We start from the raw sequence: 27,487 nt of genomic DNA, 5'->3' as shown, positions 1-27,487 counted from the left end.
TACACTAATAACAAATTATCTACCTTTAAAGAAATGTTGACCATTAAGCTCAACAAATGAGTGTCCACAGTAAATTATATTAAGTTTGGTCAATAACTTTCTGTAACTACAAGTCTGTAAAGTTGACAGAAATCAGGTTGAGACTCAAGTGTTAGTCTCCAGGGACCCATTAGTATTTACTTTTGACTTTTGAATCCAAATTTTAAGCAATCAGGACTCATTTGTTATAATACGTTTTTTTAAAAAAAACATGCATATATTCCTGAATCAGGATTAGTCCCTCAGAATCCAAATTCCACTCCAAATACCAAAATGGGCTATTTTTAAAATGTTACAAAATAACTTCAAAAATTTGGGGGGGAGAAACAAAACATACAAGTAATTTCTTCTTCATTCTCTCTGAAATGAGAGAATCTTCTGCCTAAAATAACTTTTTACACATAAAATGATTTGGAGTAATAATATTATACATATGGTGAATCATGATGAAATAAATGATCTATTTGCGGATATCAAAACAAATCAATAGTAATTATTTCAGGTGGGATAATCTTAGTTATTTTCCAGATAAGTCTCTCCAATAGTTTTGAGAAGAAAGAATACTCCATATTTAAATGCATGACCAAAAAAACCAGGGATACAAAAGATTATAAAAGGCTAAGAATAAAAGTAAAAAGTACTTCTCTTTTTTATTATAGCTTTAAATAAATATCAAGCAGAAACAATTATACATGTATTTTAGTTCTAACTAAAAGTAAGTTTGGAAACACTTCACATTTCAAATATGCCTGCTTTTACCAGATACAGTATAAATATAATGTATGCAACAAGTCTACATTCTACCCTAAAAAAGTGTAAGAGAAAATAAAACACTTGTGGATTATGTTAACCTTCAGAGTACAGAATAGGAAAAACAAAGACTTTGGTTACTCATTCAGTTACTTTGATCTCCTCTAGATGTTAGTTTTGTGACCTAAAAGTGAACTACACATAGTTTCTTTTTTGAGAGAACTTATTTTTGCCCAGAAAGTTAAAAATTTTAAAAATATCTAGCTCAAGTGATAGCTTTGGGGAAGAAACTATGAAGAAGTAAATAGATACTATAACTAAAATTTTCTCAATATTAAAAGTAATGATATTGCTAGCGTAACTTAACAACAAAAAAAAATTGCGGGGCGCCTGGGTGGCTCAGTTGTTAAGCGTCTGCCTTCAGCTCAGGTCATGATCTCAGGGTCCTGGGATTGAGCCCCACATTGGGCTCCCTGCTCTCTCTCAAATAAATAAAATCTTAAGGAAAAAAAAAACACCTTTTAAAAGTAAAGATTGTATTTAAAAAATATTGGTGTGAATTTACCTAAAAGTTGAAAAAGTGAGTAAATATACTCAAAATCCATTATTTATGATTAGATACTAAAATTAATAATGCATATTCTGAAAATAAGAGAAAGAAATTTTCATTCAATTAATAGAGATTTAGCACATAACCCACGTGAAATATCTTCAGTTTATTCATACGCTGCATCAACTGCCATTAAATAATAAAACTAATTAATAGCCGTACCCTTCTACTATAAAAAGGAGAAAGTATGGAATACTTTTCTCTTAGCTAAAAACATCCTCAGCTGACACAGCAAATAGATTCTTAATGGTAGACTCAGTTGGAAGTGTCAGAACATTGACAAATCTTTGATATCTATTAGTAATGTTATTAATAGTCAGGAATGTGGACTAGAAACAAAAATAAGTCATTTTTCATTATTATTTTGCTATCATGAAACCAATCATCAAATTGCTAATAGCAGGAAAAAGGTTCAAGTGATAATTTGCATTACTGAGCTCAATGATAATATAAATCTCCAGTGCGGGAAGGGAGTGGAGGTGAGGAGAGATGTTTAAAGTCTCCAAAGGAGGACAAAAGATGTTAGTAAATACTTTATATACTACATATGCAGAATTTAGTTTAAAAGCCCAAATGTTCAAATTACAACATCAACACTTTTATTAATCACCCATTCCTGAATGGCCCAAGTCAGAATGTGCAGGGAGAGAAGGAGGGAGAGGGGGAGAGAAGGAGGGAGAGGGAGAGAGAGATTTACCTGTTTAGAATACAAAAAAAGCAAGCAGATATTTCCGAGGCACTCATGCTTTCCTCTTCAGACTTTATCCCTGATCACTATAACATGCTGCTTTTAGTTTGTTTCTGACTGTTATTTTTCTATCTCCACCTCAGGTTTCTCTCCTTGATCATCCTGGATGATCTGGTTATTTTCCTTTACAACTTGAAGATCTCAATTTCCCTCCTGGATTCAACTATCCGCTATCTGAAGATGACTTCTAGCATCGTCCCCCAAATTATTCTGTCTCCGGACAGATTCCTCTCATGAACTAAGCAGTGAGTATTTTCACAAATACTTTATCTTGAAAATAAATAAACAAAAGTTTAAAATGAAACTACCATCCCATAGTTCAGCTTTCCTCTTAGCTCCCTTACACTCGCCACAGAGTTGGTTCGCCCCGTTAGACCTAAAACCATGAAATCACCTTTGTTTCTTCCTTTCAAATAACACTGAATTGGTTTCTAAGATGAGTCAAATCATCTTTCATAGTAACCCTGCCCTCACTGTCTTTCAATTTTCATTGTCACATGTTTCAATAGAAGAATAAGTAGCTAATCACATAGAGGAGCTCTGTCTCTTCTGAAATCTGTGCCTCATGCAATTACCTCACAAGCCAAAGCCAAATTTTGCTTTAACTGTACTTCACTGCAATCATGTATCATGTCCAAAGATTTATTTAATTCAAATAGAGTTCTTTGATTATAACAAGAATTTAGTAAATCCTAAATTAATGGATGAAAACTGGTATTGTCATTGAACCCTGAATATTATATGCAAGTCATTGTGATGCAAATTGTTATTAAATCATGTAAATACCTTCCCCATTTCAGTATATTTCTGATAATTAATATCTCCTATATTAAGGCCAAATTTAAACTGCTTTAGTCTTCATGTAAGTTCACTTGTACAAGTCAGTTTTATTTAAAATCTTTGAAATTATGGAGGTGAAACCAGAAAATTTAAAACACTATTAAGTTTGGAAACTCTCTACTTTTCTAAACTTTCCCAGTCCTTAATATATCCTCTTAACATCATATACTAACAAGAAATTATTTTTAAAAACAAGCCATATACACGTATTTACAAATGTAAATTATACAATATGCCCCATGTATGAACACTATTCATCTACCTACCTACTATATACCAATTAGCTCATTAATTTCTGTATCTCTATAAACTTTGAAGACAGCCCTAGTAATCTACTGTGTAATAGTAAACAGTCATAAATTTGTTGTTTTTTTTCTATTTATACATAACCAGTTCAAATGATATATTAGCCAGCAATCTAGAGTTACCTCCAGTTTGAAAAACTGACTTAACCAACCATTTATTTTGATTATAGAAACTGTACTTTGAATTTGTTCATTAACTATCATTCTCTTTTTAACATCTCAAAAAATATAGAGGCTATGAAAATTCCATAAATATGAGTGAAAAATGAATGTTTTTGTTTAATTTAATTTTTTTAAATTTTTTAAAATTTTTTAAATTATATGTTATTCACCATACAGTACATCCCTGGTCTTTGATGTAAAGTTCGATGATTCATTAGTTGCGTATAACACCCAGTGCACCATGCAATACGTTCCCTCCTTACTACCCATCACCAGCCTATCCCAGTCCCCCACCCCCCTCCCCTCTGAAGCCCTCAGTTTGGTTCTCCGAGTCCATAGTTCTCGTGGATTTGGTATTGGCCAGTATACTACATATACAAATTTTGATTGTCTGAGAATATGTTTAAAATAATGGTTCATTTTAAGCTTACTACCATGAGTCAGAGAAAGTTTGTAGGAGGGGACAGGCTAAGAAACACTACATTCTGAATGGCTAATTTTCTTCTCTACTTTGTCCTCTGATGGAGTTTAATCAGTGTTTCCCTGAAACCCTCAGCCAAGGCTTGGCAGTAAGCATATTCGTCTCTGAGTACAGCTAAGTGTATTATGGGAATGATTTAGCAGAAAAGAACATCTGCCCCCTTTTACACATGACTATCAAAACTGCAGATTGCAACTTCAATAATTCACTTCTTTCCATTTTTTCTGAAGAAGGAAATTTAAGTTATCTTTTAAACACTGACTGGCGCATTCACTGAGAATCCTAAAGCATATTTTCCTTACCTAGACTGCCTGTGGAGGAAATGAGGCTATGCTATTAAAGTTTCTAAATTTGAAAAATTTACCTGAATTTCACTACAGAAAACATAGTCTACAAAAAAACTATTAGAGTCGATCATAATGCTCATCTTCAAAATGACATATTCTAACACTTATATCAATGAGAAAGCTGCAAGTTGGATATTATGCAAAATAGAAAGAACACTGGAATATAATTATGAATGAAGCTTTTGTTCATAGAAACAGAAGGCATTCTTTGGAGATGTATAAAAAGGTATTTATCCATAAAAGTGTATTTTCCACTCAGTGCTGTTGTTTCCTATGAAGTTACCCAGTTCAAAAGAAACTTTAAGATTATTCTCTATAATTGCAATTGTTACTTCTATCATAAACAGATTACTACAAATGAGACGGATAACAGATATATTGTTAATATTTTCTAATTTGTACATTTATTTTTTTTAAAGGTTTTACTGATTTATTTGAGAGAGAGTGAGGGAGAGAGAGACCATGAGGAGGGGCACAGGGAGAGGGAGAAGCAGACTTCCCGCTGAGTAGGGAGCCCAATGTTGGCTCCATCCCAGGACTCCACGATCATGACCTCAGCCAAAGGCAGATGCTTTACTGATTGAGCCACCCAGGCGCCCCCTCATTTGTACTTTTACATACATACATACACATACATATTGTTGCATGCATCTTTCCTTAGCATAGTATTAATGTTTAGAAAATAATATTGACTACTGGATATATCAACAGGAAACGCAAATATTTATGGGGAATTTATAATGCTAGTGTTTTGCTATCTGATACCTCATAAAATTTAGAACCATGTAACTATAAAATAATTTGTAACAGAGTTTTGGCCTATATTTTAAAATATCATAGATGGCAAGACTTAAAAATCTAGATAATAGAGAAGGGGTCATTGAAATCTGCTGGAAACTAAATAAGCATGATATAAATTACAGATAATATTTTCTTCTGTTCTTTCTGTAGCACTAAAATAAGAAATTAGGTTTTATACAGTAGATATCAATTTTCATGTGGTATTTGGAAAAATAGTAGTATATTAGAAATCTAACTGTACCTGTTCAAAACCTATATCTTTATCTTTGATTAAAAAACATTTTTCTGAATGATTGTTTCATATTCAGGAAAAGCTTATTAGTGAAGCAAAGTCACTGCCTTTTAACGTGAAGGGTCTTAAAAAGTGTCTAGCCCAATAATAGCTTAATTTGTCAAAAATATTTAATTTGTTAGAAAAGATGGGGTAGGATTCATCGAGGAGTTAAGATGGCGGAGGAGTAGGAGACACTGTTTTCAGCCGGTCCTCCGAGTCGAGCTGGATAGGTACCAGACCAGCCTAAACAACCACGGAACCAGCCTGAGACGCAGGAAGACGCATCTGGATCTCTACAAATGAACATCTCCAGCGCTGAGTATTGAGGTACGAAGAGGGGAGCCATGAAACTGTGCACAGATATCGGAAGATAAACGGAAGGGGGAGGGAGCCGCCGCGTTCGGGTGCCGGGAAGCGGTAGCCACTTGCACGGGAGAGCGGGCGGGGCTCACGGTCGGCACCCGCAAAACAGCAGACTGAGACCGTGAGCCGGGTGTGCGCGCCACCAGGCATCTCGCGGAACTCCGGAATCCCGGTGCGCTCACTGGATCCAGACTGAGACCGGGAGATCCGGGAGCGCGCGCGGGGCGGCTGGCGGCTGGCGGCGTTAGAAACACAAAGGACAGAGACGCGCCGGCCCTGGAAGTGAGGGCTGGGACGCCGGGTGTGGGGCGCACATCCCGGACGCTGCAGGGTTGAGCAGCACCAACAGAAACAGAGTTAAAGTGGCCAGAACATTAGTAGAGAACGGGCCGCAATCCCTCTGTTCTGTGACAGAGGCTGAAATTTGGCCGCTGCTGCTCTGACTCTCAGAAGAGGCACAGCAAACCGCCAGGGAAAGCCGCCAGAGAACAAAAGCCTGGAAATACCGGCTCAGGGAGTGCCCATCCCCATCCCCCCTCGCAGGGGACGCGGAGACTCTACCCAAACATGGCTGCCTGAGTATCGGCGCGGCAGGCCCCTCCCCCAGAACACAGAAGGCAGGCTGAAAAATCAAGAAGCCCACAACCCGGGCGCCTGGGTGGCGCAGTCATTGAGCGCCTGCCTTCGGCTTAGGGCGTGATCCCGGCGTTCCGGAAAGGAGTCCCTCATCGGGCTCCTCCGCTGGGAGCCTGCTTCTTCCTCTCCCACTCCCCCTGCTTCTGTTCCCTCTCTCGCTGGTTGGCTGCCACATAAATAAATAAATAAAATCTTTAAAGAAGAAGCCCACATCCCTAAGATCCCTATAAAACAAGGGGCACGGCCTGGGGCATGGCCTGGGACCCAGTCAATAGTTTGGGCTCTGGAAACCCCGCAACCTCTCTTCATCAGAATGACAAGAAGGAGAAGCCCCCCCCAGCAAAGAAAAGACAGTGAGTCTGTGGCCTCTGCCACAGAAATAATGGATATGGATGTAACCAAATTATCAGAAATGGAATTCAGAGTAACGATGGTCAAAATGATGAGTAGAATTGAAAAAACTATTAACGAAAAGGTTACTGAGAATATAGAATCCCTAAGGACAGAAATGAGAGCGAATCTGACAGAAATTAAAAATTCTATGAGCCAAATGCAGGCAAAACTAGAGGCTCTGATGGCCAGGGTCGCAGAAGCAGAGGAACGGGTTAGTGAATTGGAGGATGGGTTAATAGAGGAAAAAATGAAAATAGAAGATGGTCTTAAAAAAATCCACGCCCACGAATGTAGGTTACGGGAGATTACTGACTCAATGAAACGATCCAATGTTAGAATCATCGGCATCCCCGAGGGGGTGGAGAAAAACAGAGGTCTAGAAGAGATATTTGAACAAATTGTAGCTGAAAACTTCCCTAATCTAGCAAGGGAAACAAACATTCGTGTCCAAGAGGCAGAGAGGACCCCTCCCAAGCTCAACCATGACAAACCTACGCCACTTCACGTCATAGTGCAATTCGCAAATATTAGATGCAAGGATACAGTATTGAAAGCGGCCAGGGCAAAGAAATTTCTCACGTACCAAGGCAAAAGCATCAGAATTACGTCAGACCTGTCTACACAGACCTGGAATGAGAGAAAGGGTTGGGGGAGCATTTTTAAAGCTCTTTCAGAGAAAAACATGCAGCCAAGGATCCTTTATCCAGCAAGGCTGTCATTCAGAATTGATGGAGAAATAAAGACATTTCAGAATCGCCAGTCACTAACCAATTTTGTAACCATGAAACCAGCCCTACAGGAGATATTACGGGGGGTTCTATAAAAGTAAAAAGGCCCCAAGAGTGATACAGAACAGAAAGTCACAGCCAATACAAACAAAGACTTTACTGGCAACATGGCAACATTAAAATCATATCTCTCAGTAATCAGTCTTAATGTAAATGGTTTGAACCATCCCATAAACGCCACAGGGTTGCAGATTGGATAAAAAGAAATGACCCATCCATTTGCTGTCTACAAAAGACTCATTTCAAACCCAAAGATGCATTCAGACTGAGAGTAAGGGGATGGAGTACCATCTTTCACGCAAATGGACCTCAAAAGAAAGCTGGGGTAGCAATTCTCATATCAGATAAATTGGATTTTAAACTACAGACTATAGTTAGAGATGCAGAAGGGCACTATATTATTCTTAAGGGAAGTATTCAACAAGTGGATATGACAATTATAAATATATATGCCCCCAACAGGGGAGCAGCAAGATACACAAGCCAACTCTTGACCAGAATAAAGAGACATATAAATAAAAATACATTAATAGTAGGGGACCTCAACACTCCACTATCAGAAATAGACAGAACACCCTGGCAAAAACTAAGCAAAGAATCAAAGGCTTTGAATGCCATACTCAACGAGTTGGACCTCATAGATATATATAGAACACTACACCCCAGAACCAAAGAATACTCATTCTATTCTAATGCCCATGGAACATTCTCAAGAATAGACCATGTTCTGGGACACAAAACAGGTCTCAACCGATACCAAAAGATTGAAATTATCCCCTGCATATTCTCAGACCACAACACTCTGAAATTGGAACTCAACCACAAGGAAAAATTTGGAAGAAACTCAAACACTTGGAGACTAAGAACCATCCTGCTCAGGAATGACTCGATAAACCAGGAAATCAAAAATCAAATTAAACAATTTATGGAGACCAATGAGAATGAAAATACAACAGTCCAAACCCTATGGGATACTGCAAAGGCAGTCCTAAGGGGGAAATACATAGCCATCCAAGCCTCACTCAAAAGAATAGAAAAATCTAAAATGCAGTTTTTATATTCTCACCTCAAGAAGCTGGAACAGCAACAGAGGGACAGGCCTAATCCACGCACGAGGAAGCAGTTGACCAAAATTAGAGCTGAAATCAATCAAGCAGAAACCAGAAGTACAGTAGAGCAGATCAACAGGACTAGAAGCTGGTTATTTGAGAGAATCAATAAAATTGACAGACCACTGGCAAGACTTATCCAAAAGAAAAGAGAAAGGACCCAGATTATTAAAATTATGAATGAAAAAGGAGAGGTCACGACGAGCACCATTGAAATTGGAAGGATTATTAGAAATTTTTATCAACAGCTATATGCCAATAAACTAAGCAATCTGGAAGAGGTGGAATCCTTCCTGGAAACCTATAAACTACCAAGATTGAAACCGGAAGAAATTGATTCCTTAAACAGGCCAATTAATTATGAAGAAATTGAGTCAGTGATAAACAACCTTCCAAATAACAAAACTCCAGGCCTGGACGGTTTTCCTGGGGAATTCTACCAAACATTCAAAGAAGAAATAATACCTATTCTCCTAAAGCTATTTCAAAAAATAGAAACAGAAGGAAAGCTACCAAACTCATTCTATGAGGCCAATATTACCTTGATCCCCAAACCAGGCAAAGACCCCATCAAAAAGGAGAATTACAGACCGATTTCCCTAATGAATATGGACGCCAAAATCCTCAACAAGATACTTGCTAATAGAATCTAACAGTACATTAAAAGGATTATCCATCACGATCAAGTAGGATTCATACCTGGGATGCAAGCGTGGTTCAATATTCGCAAATCAATCAGCGTGATACATCATATCAACAAGAAAAGACTCAGGAACCATATGATCCTCTCAATCGATGCCGAAAAAGCATTTGACAAAATACAGCATCCTTTCCTGATTAAAACCCTTCAGAGTGTAGGAATAGAAGGTACATTTCTCAATCTCATAAAAGCCATCTATGAAAAGCCTACTGCAAATATTATTCTCAATGGGGAAAAGCTGGAAGCCTTTCCCTTAAGATCAGGAACACGACAAGGATGCCCACTCTCGCCACTATTATTCAACATAGTACTAGAAGTCCTTGCAACAGCAATCAGACGACAAAAAGGGATCAAAGGTATTCAAATTGGCAAAGAAGAAGTCAAAATGTCTCTCTTTGCAGACGACATGATACTCTATATGGAAAACCCAAAAGAAGCCACTCCCAAACTATTAGAAGTTATAGAGCAATTGAGTAACGTGGCAGGATACAAAATAAATGCTCAGAAATCAGTTGCATTTCTATACACGAATAACGAGACCGAAGAAAGAGAAATTAGGGAATCCATCCCATTTACAATAGCACCAAAAACCATACGTTACCTTGGAATTAACTTAACCAGAGACGTAAAGGACCTATATTCTAGAAACTATAAATCACTCTTAAAAGACATTGAGGAAGACATAAAAAGATGGAAAGATATTCCATGCTCATGGATCGGAAGAATTAACATAGTTAAAATGTCCATGCTACCCAGAGCAATCTACACTTTCAATGCTATCCCGATCAAAATACCAAGGACATTTTTCAAAGAACTGGAACAAACAGTCCTTAAATTTGTATGGAAACAGAAAAGGCCCCAAATCTCCAAGGAACTGTTGAAAAGGAAAAACAAAGCTGGGGGCATCACAATGCCGGATTTCGAGCTGTACTACAAAGCTGTGATCACAAAGACAGCATGGTACTGGCACAAAAACAGACACATAGACCAATGGAACAGAATAGAGAGCCCAGAAATGGACCCTCGGCTCTTTGGGCAACTAATATTTGATAAAGCAGGAAAAAGCATCCGGTGGGAAAAAGACAGTCTCTTCAATAAATGGTGCTGGGAAAATTGGACAGCTACATGCAAGAGAATGAAACTTGACCACTATCTCACACCATACACAAAAATAAACTCCAAATGGATGAAAGACCTCGATGTGAGACAGGAATCCATCAAAATTCTAGAGGAGAACATAGGCAACAACCTCTACGACATCAGCCAAAGCAACCTTTTTCATGACACATCCCCAAAGGCAAGAGAAACAAAAGATAAAATGAATTTATGGGACTTCATCAAGATTAAAAGTTTCTGCACATCCAAGGAAACAGTCAGAAAAACTAAGAGGCAGCCCACGGAATGGGAGAATATATTTGCAAATGACACTACAGATAAAGGACTGGTATCCAAGATCTACAAAGAACTTCTCAAACTCAATACACGAGAAACAAATAAACAAATCAAAAAATGGGCAGAAGATATGAACAGACACTTTTCCAATGAAGACATACAAATGGCTAACAGACACATGAAAAAATGTTCAAAATCATTAGCCATCAAGGAAATTCAAATCAAAACCACACTGAGATACCACCTTACGCCAGTTAGAATGGCAAAAATAGACAAGGCAAGAAACAACAATTGTTGGAGACGATGTGGAGAAAGGGGATCCCTCCTACATTGTTGGTGGGAATGCAAGTTGGTACAGCCACTCTGGAAAACAGTGTGGAGGTCCCTTAAAAAGTTAAAAATTGAGCTACCCTATGATCCAGCCATTGCACTACTGGGTATTTACCCCAAAGATACAGACGTAGTGAAGAGAAGGGCCATATGCACCCCAATGTTCATAGCAGCAATGTCCACAATAGCTAAATTGTGGAAGGAGCCGAGATGCCCTTCAACAGATGACTGGATTAAGAAGTTGTGGTCCATATATACAATGGAATATTACTCAGCTATCAGAAAGAACGAGTTCTCAACATTTGCTACAACATGGACAGCACTGGAGGAGATAATGCTAAGTGAAATAAGTCAAGCAGAGAAAGACAACTATCATATGATTTCTCTCATCTATGGAACATAAGAACTAGGATGATCGGTAGGGGAAGAAAGGGATAAAGAAAGGGGGGGTAATCAGAAGGGGGAATGAAACATGAGAGACTATGGACTATGAGAAACAAACTGAGGACTTCAGAGGGGAGGGGGGTGGGGGAATGGGATAGACCGGTGATGGGTAGTAAGGAGGGCACGTATTGCATGGTGCACTGGGTGTTATACACAACTAATGAATCATCGAGCCTTACATCGGAAACCGGGGATGTACTGTATGGTGACTAACATAATATAATAAAAAATCATTAAAAAAAAAAAAAAAAAGAAAAGATGGGGTATGGTATTTGTCATTTGGAGGCCAGAGGAACAATCATCAGAAAAGAAACAATGTGGCTTCGTGAGAAAACCATGGGTTTTGATGTCAGACAGCTGTAGATTTTAATCCCACCTTTACCTAATAGTAGCTGTATATTCTTTTCATCATTCTAAGTATCTGTTTCCAGGTAGATTTGTGATGAAAATACTTACTTCTCAGAATTATTAGAAAGGGACTGTCGCATAGTAGGTGCTTAATAAATGTTAGGGCTCCTTGCCTCAGAAATTGCTATTGGAAATGTGCTAGTGACATCTAGTGGTAACTCTTGCAAAACTCAAGAAGGTCACCCTTGTAACAGTCTCTGGACACATGCATACATTCCATCAGTGAATGCTTATTAAGTATCTCATGTGTTCTAGGCTCTTAAATCAAGTTCTGAGGATTTCAAAGACGTAAAAGACATAACCTGCTTTATAGAAGCTCTGGCTTTAGCAGATCATGCTAGTCAATTACTATATACAATGTAATTATTTCTACCATAGCAATAAGAAAAAGTGCAAATATACTATAGAATGGGTAACTCAGTTTGCCAAAGGAGATACCATTTGTATTGGGTATTGTATTATATTGAAGAAGAAACGGTAAAGATTTCCAGAATGGTAAGTCTTGGTTGATGTGCTAAGAAGTTTAGCCCTTATCATTGTGTGACAGGAAAATAGTAACATTCTTTAGCAAGGAAGTCTCATAATTATATTCAGGCAACAGTGTAGAGTGCATATTGGAGATGGGAGAACACAGAGGCTAGAAAAAGAGTTAAGAGGTTATTAGAATATTTCCCTTGAGAGGTGATGAAGATCCAAATTCCTTCAATGGAATTGGGCTAGATATGAGAAAATACAACTGAAAGAGATAGCTGGTAGAGGAGACACTGCATAATAACCTTGAAGATGTGGGACATTAGGGAAAAAAGAAGAAATGAGGTTGGTTCTATATTTCCTGGGATGGGAGATTGTCAAGAAATCATGCAATTAAATGCCATAGAAAACAGAGCAGAAGGAACTAGCTTATAGGAGAGGGAAGAACAAAGATAATGGTGTGTTTGTACATATCTATAAATTTAAAGAATATTTAAGTAGAAATGTCCAATAAGTGAACAGACACATGGGTCTGGAGAGAGACCTGGGCTAGAGACAGAGACATAGGAATGAAACATCAGCAAATTGTCCATGTTACAGCCACCAGAGAGAATGTGGTTACTTAGGAAAAATATGTCAAGAGGAAGGGCTAAAGGATAGGATCAGGATTTTAGGGAACATGATAATTTAGTAAGTAGGCCTCAAATAGGAACTGGATTTACCCTTAATTTGTTCAGAACAATACCTTAGTAAGTTATAGACAAATGTTTAGACTGCCAACTGGATTGGAAGTAAGCTGGTGATAGGAGTATTTCAGTTATACCAGAACATAACTTTTCAAAATACATTCAAGCTCAACTTAAGGTTTAAAAGCACAGTCATAAAGTTCTTTCCTCACAGTTTCATGAAATAAGTTGTATCTGAATTTTCCTCTCATAACTGAAAACTCTGGTCTAAGCTTTGAGTGTAGTCCTTCCTATGTTAGGGGAAATTTTATTTGACTGCATATAAAATCTACAGCTTTTCTACTTATCCCATTAAATCTGACCATCTAGTTTTCTTCTTCTTCTTCTTCTTCTTTTTTTTTTTTTTTGGTTTTATTGTCATCTTTTTTTTCCTTTTTTTCCCCCTCTATCCTGATACGTATGGCTCTTGCTTCACTGATTTTCTGGGAAAAGAGCCCAGCAGATTTAATGTTTTTTTTATTACAGACTACCTCATGAATTTAGGGTATTAACTGTACACTAGCAGTGCTGTCAGGCTGAAGAAGAATTATTCTTGCTGTTTTGTCCGTTAAATACCTAAAATATATATAGACTTTATTTTGTTTTTAAAATTCAAATTCTTCCCTTACTTTTTAATTGCTTATCACATTAGTAGAAATGAGAGACTATGGGCTCTGGGAAACAAACTTAGGGCTTCAGAGGGGAGGCGGGAGGGGGGATGGGTCAGCCCGGTAATGGGTAGTAAGGAGGGAACGTATTGCATGGAGCACTGGGTGTTATACGCAAATAACGAATCATGGAACATTACATCAAAAACTAGGGATGTACTGTATGGTGACTAACATAACATAATAAAATTTTTTTTTAAAAAAAGGACCTAAAAAAGTGATTTTAAAAATACCATTCTGTCAATTAATTTTACTGACCCAAGACTAATATTTTCTCTCTGCTTATATCTCAATCTCTTGGTCTTCACATTCATTTATCACTTCATTTTACAGAGCATCCTTCCTTAATTATTATAGATTAGTTTAAATACCATTTAACCATGTCATTTCAAAAATCTCTGTACTGAATTTGTATGCATTATTTAACTTTTGGCCAGCCGTTAATCCTCTCTGCACCTGAATCAGCCTTATTTGTACAAAAGGGGATTACAGTTCAGGATGGTCATATTAGATGAAAAGGATGAGTGCCTGAAGACCTTGCATAATGTAATCCTGACAAAGGAGAATGGATAATTTAAACACCTGAATTAGCCCCACCATACAAGAGCATAAACATACTTTAGAACTCACTTGGATCAACAGCTTTGAAATTATGAAACTTGGCAAATTAAAAAAAAATCAACTATATTAAAAATTTTCCCCACAACTGAAGCTTTATAAGTATTTATTTTTCTCACAATTTCAATTTTTTATACCTCCAATTCACCTAAACTGTGATCAACCATTATCAGCATCTATTTCTTTAATTAGAATATAATGGGAATAAATGAAATGTAATATATTTATTAATTTTACTTTAATATTTATAAATGAAACCAAAATATATAAATTAAATACGTGAAAATCAAGAGGAATAAATGAGTGACCGATATAGAAAGGAACTAGCATAGATGTTCTAAACCCAACTCTCAGTGATTCTAAAAAGGAACAATATTCAACTCAACAAATATTTATTGGTGTATTACTGTATCCAGGAATGATACAAAATTTTATGAGTGCAAGCTGTATAATACCCTGTTCTCTAGGAACTCTGTCTACCTGACAGACTGGTGGGGAAACAAAGAGTCATGATATAATATGATAAACATTACTATGCATCAAATACAACTTTTGCAAGTAGGAATCCCTGAGAAGTTTTTCCTTGAATAGGTAACACTCCACCTGAGATGTGGTGCTGAGTGAGTGGCTTTATACGAGGGAATGGAATGTCTGTCTTTATTAATTCAAAGTAACAGTGACAGTAACAATAACAGTATTAAAAAGCCTTCCATATTGGGTATTTTTCTTGGCACCAGACATTGAGTTCCATTATTTTTCATATTGCACTCTCATTTTCTTTATGCATAACAATTCCATGAGGTAAGTTAATTTTAAAATGAAGTAACTGACATACAGAAAGGTTATGCAAGTTGCTCAATATTGCATTGGTGACATAGGGCAGAACTGGTATTGGAAGCTCTAAAATGTGTGTTTTCTAAAAAGCCAACTCTCTTATAGGGATCCCTCCTACATTGCTGGTGGGAATGCAAGTTGGTACAGCCACTCTGGAAAACAGTGTGGAGGTCCCTTAAAAAGTTAAAAATTGAGCTACCCTATGATCCAGCTATTGCACTACTGGGTATTTACCCCAAAGATACAGACGTAGTGAAGAGAAGGGCCATATGCACCCCAATGTTCATAGCAGCAATGTCCACAATAGCTAAATCGTGGAAGGAGCCGAGATGCCCTTCAACAGATGACTGGATTAAGACGATGTGGTCCATATATACAATGGAATATTACTCAGCTATCAGAAAGAACGAATTCTCAACATTTGCTGGAACATGGACGGCACTGGAGGAGATAATGCTAAGTGAAATAAGTCAAGCAGAGAAAGACAACTATCATATGATTTCTCTCATCTATGGAACCTAAGAACTAGGATGATCGGTAGGGGAAGAAAGGGATAAAGAAAGGGGGGGTAATCAGAAGGGGGAATGAAACATGAGAGACTATGCACTCTGAGAAACAAACTGAGGGCCTCAGAGGGGAGGGGGGTGAGGGAATGGGATAGGCCGGTGATGGGTAGTAAGGAGGGCACGTATTGCATGGTGCACTGGGTGTTATACGCAACTAATGAATCATCGAGCCTTACATCGGAAACCGGGGATGTACTGTTTGGTGACTAACATAATATAATAAAAAATCATTAAAAAAATTTAAAAAAAAAGCCAACTCTCTTACGCTGCCTCTTATTATGTAGTCATTTCTTGTTTAGAGAAAATTTAATGAATTTTTGTGCCATAGATGTCTTTGTCTACAAAACATATATAAAATTCTTATAAATTATTTTATAATCCTGTTGAAGCTCCATTAACATCGAAGTTGTCTGGAGTCTTCTTGGACCTCAAACTGTGTGAGGTCTATACAAGAGCATCTGTGAATTACTCCCAGAAATGAATACTAAAGTTACTATGTTCTCCAGGCATCACCTCACTGTTTCTCTTAAATGCTTTTCACATTCCTTTCCTTGTTGCCAACTCTTGAACTCTTTTCAACATGGCTCTCACCTGTTTTATTTCATCAAAAGTTGTTTATTAAGATCAGCAGTATCTTTTCAAGGCAAAATTGGAAGGTCGTTTGCTTTCCCTGATGCTTTTGACCTTTGTCCACTTTTGGCATTTTTTTACTTGGCGTTACTTACTCTCAGCATTCCCTGTGACCTTTAGTTCCAGAGAGTAAACTAGAACAAATACATTATTGAATATAACTTGTTAGAGGAGAAAACAACAACATCTTTGATAGGCCACAATTGGAAGCAAGGAAGATAAAATAAACCATTTTTCCATTTTTGGTAAAAAGTAGCCAAAAGGTTACATACAGCATACACAGAATGTTAAAATTGATTCCACATGCTTCAACGAATGTGTTTAATTTCTAGAATTCAGACTGCTAGAATATTAAGTAAATCTATATTTCTTTTTCAAAATATTTTATTTATTTGAGAGGGAGAGAGAGAGAGAGCAAGCACAAGCAGGGGGAGGAGCAGGAGAGGGAGAAGCAGACTACCCGCTGAGCAGGGAGCCCAACATGGGACTTGATCCCAGACCCCGAGATCATGACCTGAGCTGAAGGCAGACGCTTAACTGACTAAGCCACCCAGGCGCCCCAGTAAATCTATATTTCAAGTGATTTTATATAACCAAGTATAGGACAATACTCATGATTTGATTTAAAATTTCTAAATATTATTGATTTACTCATTTTGAATCTAATATTTTTGAGTACCTACAAATAAGAATGCAAACTCCCACAAGTCTTTATTTTCTCTCAACTGTTTTACAGGATATTCCTCTAAGTCCTATTTGTGATTGTCTACCCCTGATGCCATGCAGAAATGAACAAGTAAGTGTATTGTGAATTTTCCTATGGAGAATATTGTCTAGTCCCCCTCCCTTTAGCTTATAAAAGAGAAGAACATGTCATGCTAATGTTCACATTCACATATCAGCAACAATTTGGTTTAAGAAATGCAATGGATCAGATCTACATTGAATCAGTAATATCTGGATAGAAAACTGTTTTAATTTACTGTATTTCCAAGATTTATCTCCCCTTACAGGATATATTATTTTTAATCAGTGAAAGATAACCCCCCCCCCCGACTCCAGATGTAATAGATATAGAGAAGAGGGACAATTGAGAATTTCACTTTGCAATGATGATCAAGAACTAATTAAGAGGACAGCCCCAGTCAAGAAGAAAATTGCACAAACTACTTGTTTCAGATGCATTTATATTTTCCTAACCTAACTCTTACTGATTTAAAAATAATGCAAGAAAATGAAATGACAATGAGGTGTTCTCTTATGGAGAACATCCAGATCATGAGTTTACCATCAGTGATAAACTCAAAGGATAAGTGAAATGGTGCTTTTATCATTTGAATATCATAAAAGGAAAAAAAGAAAAAAAAGGAAAGAGAAAGAAAAAAAAACTTTTTTTTTTTTGCCCTAGTTCCTGTTGCTAAATGTATTTATTTGATCGAAGGATGTGAATGACCTGGGGGAAATGACACCACACTGTCTATATTTAAAGGTGATTGTCCAGCTATAAAACAGATAGCTGAGACCATCATTTAGGGGTAGTGTTGCTGGGGGCAAAATATAATTTAAAAAAGTAAAGAAGCAACCTAGTTTGCACAGAAGAATGACAGAATTAGAGAACAGAGAAATAGAGAAAAAGAACTGATTACTGTTCATTTTTCAAGCAATCAAGGAACATTCCCGGCAAATGGATGCACCTGACACTATTCAATTTGACATAAATTTTAAGTAGATTTCTATTCTTTATACTTAACCAATCCCTAACCAAAACAAAATAGTAGCTGAGGTCACGATCTTCAATAAGATGATGTCTATATGCAATCAGTGGGTGGGGAAGACGGAGGGAGAGAGAAGGAGAAAGGGAGAGAGAACATGATTGCTCAGCAAGTGAAAACTAGATAACTCTTCTGAGGAATGCCAGGAGTCAAAATGTCCAGTTGTGGTAAATCTCTCATTTCACTGCTCCTGAGTCATGGTGTGTTGAAGTTTTACTCTGAAGTTGTGCTTTCTAGGTTTGAATCCCAGTTTCACCACTTACTAATTGTAAGACTCCGAGCCAGTTATTTGAATTATTTCTTATTTTGCTTCTTCTTTGAAATGAGAATAGTAGTGGCTATTTCAAAAGTTTGTGAGGATTCAATGAGCGAATATGTATAAAGTGCTTACAACAATGTTAAATACTTAATAAACACATAATAAGCACTTACCACGTGTTAATTCAAATATTTTTATGGTGAATACACAGGACTCTATTTTTCTAGCGGTTTAGAGTGAAATGTACACTACAGTAGATCTACAGTCCCTTATCCGAAATTCTTAAAGTCAGATGTATCTGGTAATTCAGAATTGCTCCAATTTTAAAATAGTAATACAGAGCATATACCATATCTTTTGCATATCCTAAGTAGGGTTTGGAGCAGTAACTTGTACAAATGTATTGATATTTTTGTAGCAAAATATAAATGTCCACTTTAAGTGGGGGGGAAAAAGACTATAAACAGGCTTGTATTAGTTCAGGTCAGGTTTGGGTCAGCAAATGAGCTTTAACTCCCCTTTGGGTGGTATCCATTTTCAAACCTTTGGGGTTAATATTAACATTGCAGAAAAGGAATTGTTTTTATTTACTTTTATTTACTGTTGATGGTTGGAATTTGAATGTAATCAAATTTCAAGGTTACAGGATAGAACAAGAGGCTCCTGAGTAAGTAAGTGAAAGGCAGAAATGAAGATTCTGAGGGAAATGGATGGTGCAGTTGTATTACTTTTAGTATGTGTAATGAGCTGTATTGTGTCCCCCCCAAAATTCATATGCTCAATCCTTAATCCCAAGTACCTTAGAATGTGACTATTTGAAGAAAGGACCATTAAAGAGGTAATTAAGGTAAAATGAGTCCATTAGGGTTGGCCCAAACCAATATCACTGTCTTTATAAGAGGAAATTTGGACACACACACACAAAACAGTGGGGGATGTGACACCCTGAGGAGAAACCATATAAGGACCATGTAAAGACCATGCCATTTGCAAGCCAAGGAGAGAAGTCTCAGAAGAAGCCAAATCTGCCAACGCCTTGCTCTTGGACTTCTAGCTCTATATCTGTGAGAAATTTTCTATTGTCAAAGCTACCCAGTCTATGCTACTTTGCTATAATGGCCTTAGCAAACTAATAGAGTGTGTCATAGCAATTTTACTGAAGCTGTTATTTTGAAAACAACTGTCATTTGCATGAGTCTGAAGTTCTCTAATCTTTACATTTTTAATCTAATAAAACAATTGCTCATACAATATTTTGACAGCACAATGTTTCTTAGAAGCTAAAGAATTCTAAATATATGATTTTGTTATTGGAAATCTTACTTAAAAAATTTTAGATTACATATCAAGTAACAATGTGGTGATCACGGATTCAGGACAGAGGGAGGTCCTGTGATACAATTAAAGGACAACAATGGAACTAATCAGGAGTTCTCCGTTCCATTAAGCTGAGTATTAATGTCTAGAGAACTGTGTTAAAGTGACAGATTTTGGCAAACGATGTAAACAGAAAGTAGACATAATGTGAAATAACTGTCATCAACTGAAGGGATGACCAAAGAATGGAAAGAAATTTGGGGATCTACTTCCAAGTAGAGAAAAGGAAGGCCATGGAGTTCTCCAGAAAACAGAAGCAGTGGGTTCTTGTAGCTTTACAAGATTTTAATACATTAGTCAGCAAAAGCAATTGAACATTTATGTGGGGATTATTTGTTCTCCATGAAAATATAAATCGACACAAAAGATATTCTCTTACTAAGTTACGATTAAGTATAAAAATAAAAATGTTTATTTTCTTCTGTAGATTTTTGAGGTGGCAATTGGCTTCTATTTATAATTAAGAAAGGAATCATAAGTGATTTCCTTATTTATATATGAATAAATACTTCCCTGATGGAAGCAGGCTGACTTAATTAGACCACCTGGAGTAGAATATTTCTTTTGTATCAATTGACATAAGTAAAGGTCAAGAAATAACTGTATATTCAATTACATACAAAATAAAAACAACAATGCAAAAAAAAAATTCCTGAGTTTAAGAATATACTTTCAAAACATATATATAAGGCAGTGAAATAAAACCATAACTTGTTTTTATCTTTTCAACTGAAGACATCCCCAGGTTTAAACTGATTCTAAAACCAATATATGTTCCTTATAAAAACAGGTATCTAAATTTATATTAACTAGAAAGTCAAATCCTTATACTATAATTCTTCTTAGTCCTCATCTCTTTGTAAAAACCACTTTAAAATTATAAATCTTTACAAATACCCAAATATTTCTGAAAACAAAGACTCATAAACAAAGAAAATATGGTACATTTAACAAAGAAAATACGTTGCATTTATGAACCCTGAAGTCAGAACCTTCATTTATTTTACCTATTGTGCACATTGATGCAAAGCTATCATGTCATAAACTCTGCCTAGAAGCATCCTGCCTGGATCTTACCACTTTCTAAATATCCACCACATTCCCCATCCTCCATAACCTCTCTATTTAGAGACCTACTAAAACTGTCAATGTAGTGTTCTTTTTAATTGTAATAGAACTAACAGTTTTGCTTGATGAAAAGATTCATTTCTTTGTGGTATTTTGGTAGGTTAATAGTAAAAAATTGTATTGGTCTCATTGAAATTTCTGTGTAACCTGACTTAAGCTCCTCTACTTGAAACATGATCCTCCGAGGCTACTGAAGTCTGACAGCAACAGTGAGGTAAACCCTGCATTGGGTCTAACATTTAAGTTCTTTTTGTCAACCTCTTAAACACAGAGTTTCTGCCTCCTAGAAATGAGAATGTTTTTTTCATAATCCTTTCATTATCTAATCAAATTTGAAAGGTCTTACCCTGAATGAAAACACTATCTGCAGTTTGTTTTCATGGCTTTCCATCGTGAGTCAAGAAGAAGAGGTCTAGCTACAAGCTATTCATGAGTATAGGTTTTGACGTACTGCTTCCCTTTAGACAAAGCTCTTGAGTATCCTTTCCAATTTTATAAGGACTTTCTTCAGTCTTGTCTTTGTTGGTTCTATTTAGTTTAATTTTGCTCAGAGTTACAGGGTTTGTTAGGTTCTCTACCTGGGCTTAGGCCAGGTTCTTAAGACAGAAAGTTGTCCTGGCAAAATTTTCATGTGGTCTTCTCAATATATTTGGCTCTCTAGGTCAAATTCCTGATTACTTGCTATTTTAACTCATACATATGTCTCTAATTGGCATAATTCCATCTAGTACAATCTGAAATTACAGAGTCAATTTTGGGAAACTTTGTCAAGAACATGATTGTTGGATTTTGCTTGATGAAATTCACTAGGATTGAAATTATCATTCTAACATGTTGTGACTATTCTCTAGTGTGGCTCTCTGTGTATGTTTGCAATGGGTTTCCTATATGTAAGGCCTCCTTTATCCTTCCATGGTGATGATTTCATGCCTGTTGAAGCTGGCTTCTTCTCACTGCTCCCCTTTCCTCCCACTTTTTTTTTTTCTGCTTCTCTTGGGAAATATTGTTTTGTCATTGCCAGATACTCAAGGAATATCTAATCTAGCTAATCAAATATATCCAAAAGAAAGTGATATATGCAGTGTACCTCTTTGATTTTCTTCCTCATCTGAGGTACTACTGAGGATGTTTTCTTTCTTACGGAAGTATATCTAATAAGTTTAGTTATGCTTAATCAACAGGTTTCTTTTGGATAGTCTCTTGGAATATCAACAGTCTACAAGCATAGAAGAGATCTTCAAATTCCAATTTGAAGGTCACTCAGAGAATAGAAAGGATATGAAAAATAGCTTCCAAAACTTACAGGCCTTATTTTTGCTCCCCGCAAACAATGCTAAGTGGAAAATGTAAATCCATTTTTCTCTCATCTATGATATAAAATATGAAATTAAGAATTTCTGAGGTTCAAAAAAAAAAGAATTTCTGAGGTCAAACAACGGATTGCAAGTAGATTTTGTTGTCCTATTTGTAATTTGTCATTTCAGAACCAATTTAGAATATAAAATCCTTTAAGTGTCAGGCTAGGCCTTGAATATCTTTGACTCCCATGGAGTAGGCTAGTTCATGTAGAGAGTAAAATCTTCCAGCAACATGACACTCTGTCTCTGACAGAAGAATAAATGAAGGGAATATCAGATAATATGAAAAAACATAACAGTAATTGTTGCCATTTATTGGGTGCTTTCTATGTGGCAGGCACTGTGCAAAGAATGTTGTACATATTAGCTCATTTTATCATTTCAACCACCTTTTGAAACAGGAATAATTATTAAGGTCTCATGTAATTCTTTCAATTAAATAGTATTTATAAGCACAAAGATCTTTCACCTCCTATATTGTCTGTCAGTAGTGAGAAGGGGAACAAAAGGAACATTTTATTTTTTACTGAGTTCTTAAAGGTCTCTTCAACTCAAAATCAAATTATAAATCAGTTATTCCTCAACAGCAAACTATAAGCACTGAACCACTGAATAACTCTGGATATAAAAGGAAGAGTTATCTTCATCTCAGCTTTTATATCTCAAGAAAGAATACAACAGTAGCCAATATATATTTCCTTCCCAAAACTGTGTTATCACTGAGGATATAAAAGAATTTCTCATTCTACCAAACTCTACAGCAACCAAGAATGGGATAGCTGAAGTTGAACAAAAGTAGAAACAGTCTATTCTGAATACTGAACAGAAGAAAACATGTTAATGGAAGAGAGTTTTGCAGAAAAAAATTATTAAAGATAACTGGTAATCAAGATCTGTTTCTTGGTAAAGATTCATTATTTGACGCTACAAAATAAAGCTACAAAAAGTAGTTGTTTTCTATAATTTCAAAATTATATAAAATATTAGATTTTAAGAGAACAATGGAGCTTCAACACTATTTGCTATTCTTTGCTGTTCTTATTTCCAAGAACAATACAGTTTCTTCAAGTGTAGTTCAATCCTTAGTGCTCACATATTTACCTTCTTTTATTCTTTTAAAAAACAACTCTCTCCAGAGGTCTGTTGGACCTAGGAGAAGTAATATCGAGTTTTCTTAACTTAAGCAATAACCTAGACCTCAAATAATCTGCTTAATAATTCTAATTAAATTATGTATGGAAAGAAAATTCAAAGTGATTTTTATTTTGTTACGCTTGAAATAATGTTTGTGCTAATATTCCAGGGAGATAAATTATTTTCAAATCTAGAGTATCATTTATCTCATTCTTTAAATTTTCTCCCTTTTAAGGCTCAAATTTAAAAATGACTTTCAGCTTCAAGTAGAAATATGTAATTTGCCAAGAGATAAACAGTGCAAAGTCTATCCAACTATATTACAAAGGCATAACATCCACTATTTATCAGAATAAAATAATTACCTTCTTTAGAAATATCGTATGATTAAGTGCAAATTAAGTGAATAGAAAATCTTAAGTTATTGTTTTAAATGAATAATGCATTTAAATATAAAGTAGGGTTGGGTAAATAGTATTTAACTAAATATTTGATTTCCAGTCTACCTTTTTTAATGTCTCTATGTTTTCTTAAATATTGGAAGTTCATATCATCCATAAATTCCTATTCATGGTTTTTGGCAAAAACAAAAATAGACAAAAAGACAGAGGACTGGGAATACTGTAGTTCAATAGAGAAGATGAAACATCGTGGACTATAAAACAGATACGTTGCAAGACATGCTCATGTTTGTTTTGTTTTGTTTTTTTTGAGAATGACATATTCACGAATCAGCTGTTTTAATAATTTGAAACGTCTACTTTTTCCTAACAATGTGTCTATCAGAATCTATCTGCATGTAATTGCATCCCCCCAAGTGGGATTTTTTATATCATTGCCAAATATAATTCACTGAAAGATTTCCAAACAACAGGGTATTTTTCTAGAAAAGGGATGAACAAGTCTATAATGTGTTTTGGTCATATTCCTAAGGAATGCTTTTAGGAATTTTCTAAAGTGTTAAATTTCTTTCAGATATTTGAGAAGGATGTTCATGATTTGTCTTTTAAGAGTGTGAAACTATTTACTCAAAATCTTCAAGAACACCAATATTATTAATCTTGTTTTCAGAACTCCAGATAAAGAATGGCAACATGATCTCTGCTTATTCTGTTCATCACTTTGGGAGGTCTGAGGTCTTCAAATTATGTAAAAGTGATCCTTGATCATTACACACTTGTACTTTATTTCAATCCTTCTATGGTTCAGAAATCTCTGTAACTTTCAAAACACAGCTGCAACCCGAAAGTTCAATTGTATCTATCTCATATTAGCTTACCACGTTCAGTAAAATCTCTGAAATTAAATGTCCAACCATGATTTAGATATCTAACCATAATAACTAGTTATCTTCATCTATGATATAAAGTCATATATTATGTGTATTAGACTTGTGATTTAAATACCCAGAATATGGATGATTGAGTATTTTTGAGGTAGGGTGGAAATAGAGACAATCTGCCATTAAAAATTAGTAATGTATGCATACATGCACAGATAAATCTTTACTTAGTAAACAAAAACTGTACTTTGGAATATATGATACCATTTGAAATAACAAAAGTATACAGTCTTTTAAGAAAACTGGTAGTAACTTAATTCGATCTACATTTAACAGCAAAAGCATTGTGTGGGATAACAGAAGTTCCTTGAGAAAAGAGATACATTGATTTATCTGCGTGTGATACCCAATGACTTTTCACTGAGGCTTTTCTCTAAGTTACAAGATCTCACTAGAGGCAGGAAGTTCATTTACGATCAGGTAGAAGTATCGGTTAAATAATCACATTTTGTACAACATTCCACTAATCTCTCTTTTTAAACATCTATTATGATTAGCCCCCTCAATTTATACACAGTATAAATTGCATGTATAAATATGCAAAAATACTCTTGTAACTTTTTTTATCCAACTAATATCTATTTTCAAATATTTCACAATAATACAAGTGATTTAGGTGCCGCCCATCTCCATTTCCTTCGGAAAAGTAGTTTATATTTTAATCACTTCTTAATTTATATTGTTATACAGCACGTAGTGTTTAAATGTGGTCTTCCTGTGTAGCAATTAGCTTTTTAATAGTATTTACCACTTAGCTAAATAGGATATTACTGCCTACTTCAATTTTCCATGCATGCTCTAACCATTGTCATTATCTCAAATAAGTAAACAGAACATTTTAAACAATACGTTGTTTAAAATGTTAAACCTTCTTATAAATATTTGGTAACGGGCCCTCTGTATTACATCCATCAACACCTAGTGGGAATATCTGTCATTTAAACTGAGACAAATTAATTAATCTTAAGAAGTAATCATTGCTATTAAATTTTCATCAATCACAACAGCATTAGGATAAAGAATTCTAAGAGAAGGCTTTGAGTAAGAATATTCTAAATTTACACATTTCAAATTAACATAATCGGATGTATACTATACATCATTGTAAAGCACACGTAATAGAACACAGTGCATAGGAATCAGAAAGATACGTGACATTTTGTAAGCAAGAGAAAGCAGAAGGCTTTTAACACAGTCATTGCACTTTTTGTTTATAGATCACCTACCCCTGAGACTTGCCAGAACAGTTTTCACAAATATTTCACCTAATTGTCTGAACTCTTCCAAAGTCTCTTACCATAGAATATATAGGGTTTTATAAACATGGGGAAAACTAAGGTGAGTGTTAGGTTAAATAGAGATATGCCCATTTAATCCAGTATTGCACAGAGATCAAGTGAAGTGGTTGTTTTGAATTTTAATAGTCACCATTTAGTTTATATTCTGGATCAGGAGTATCAAGTGCCAAAGAGAATACTAGACTCTCACTGATCTGATGAACTTACCTTCTTCAGAATCACTCCACTAACCTCAGGGAGAGACCCAAATCATGTTGTCCCCTCTATACAGATGTATATATCATACTGTAGATCATTAAAATTTTGACCTCCCCGCAAATCATAAAATAGTTTTAAGAAAAAATAATAATTTAAAACACATTATCAACATGTTCTTTACCCACAAGTTTCATTTCTAATACAGAAAATGAAAAGAAAAAGCAATAAAATTTAACAGTAACTGCTCAATAAAAATCGGTCATTCGGCTTTTAAAAATAACATGAAAAAAAACACAGAAGCTTGATAAAACAAATGAATTTTGATACCATTTAGCAATGCCATTATATGGGTAAATGGATTTAAGTTTACCTTTTTGGACACATAGTTACTATTGCAGTAGGAGACAACAGGGAGAAGCTGGGTAACTCCAAATTCTATTTCCTTAAAGGCACTGGATCAGCAGAGATCAATTGTGGCAGTCCTGCTTGGGTGTGAACTTTCCACTTAGGAGGTGATAAGCTAAATTCTTTCTCTAAGTAGATCCATTTTGGTTATGTCTGGATTAAAGTAGTTACCCTCCCAAAACTAAATGGTTCTGAGGTCTTCCTTACACAGTACACACTTTTTACTCCTCATTCTCTCTTTACAAATGACCATATCCTTATGTCCTTGCTTTCCTACAACATGAAAAATATCTAAAGACTTTTTTATGTTTCACTTTCTCCAGCTCTTCTGCCAATGTGAGCCAATTATTACGTGTCACTAAAAAGAATAGATTATTCTGGGTGGAAACAGCAAATAAATAGGAAAGAAGCCCTAAATAACAAGTGTACAAGGATCTAAAATGCCAAATACTAAGAACATACAACTGGAAATTAAAACAGCAAGAAAGAAGGGGAAAATACTTTGTAACTCAATACAGAAGAAATCTCTTTTTACAGGAAGAGAGGCCACAGATGGAAAGGGAGTAATATTTATTGTCTCATTTTGTAAAATGAAATAGTTTCACTTTTACCAAAAAACTATTAAATAAATATCATTTAAAAATAAACTTACCTTTTGGGCAACAAGAAAATACTGATTTACAGAATTAAATATTATACTCTCCCCTACCCTCAATAACCCGAATCACAAAGTATAGCATTTACACATTTTAGCATGGAAAGAATTTTAATCGAAGTTAAGTCT

The 27,487-nt window shown here is 35.7% G+C and overlaps 1 protein-coding gene across 3 annotated transcripts in view; it reads right to left on the bottom strand.

Annotated features, from left to right (window-relative positions):
• CCSER1 (coiled-coil serine rich protein 1) overlaps nucleotides 1-27,487 on the bottom strand; it is a 1,292,599-nt gene that overhangs the window by 389,899 nt on the left and 875,213 nt on the right. The gene's annotated exons all lie outside the window — the stretch shown is intronic.

This window comes from Ursus arctos, unplaced genomic scaffold (genome assembly GCF_023065955.2).
Source record: "Ursus arctos isolate Adak ecotype North America unplaced genomic scaffold, UrsArc2.0 scaffold_9, whole genome shotgun sequence".
In the NCBI taxonomy this organism is placed as follows: Eukaryota; Metazoa; Chordata; class Mammalia; order Carnivora; family Ursidae; genus Ursus; species Ursus arctos.
The sequence above is the reverse complement of the archived record's forward strand: the minus strand, read 5'-3'. Positions and strand labels throughout refer to the sequence as shown.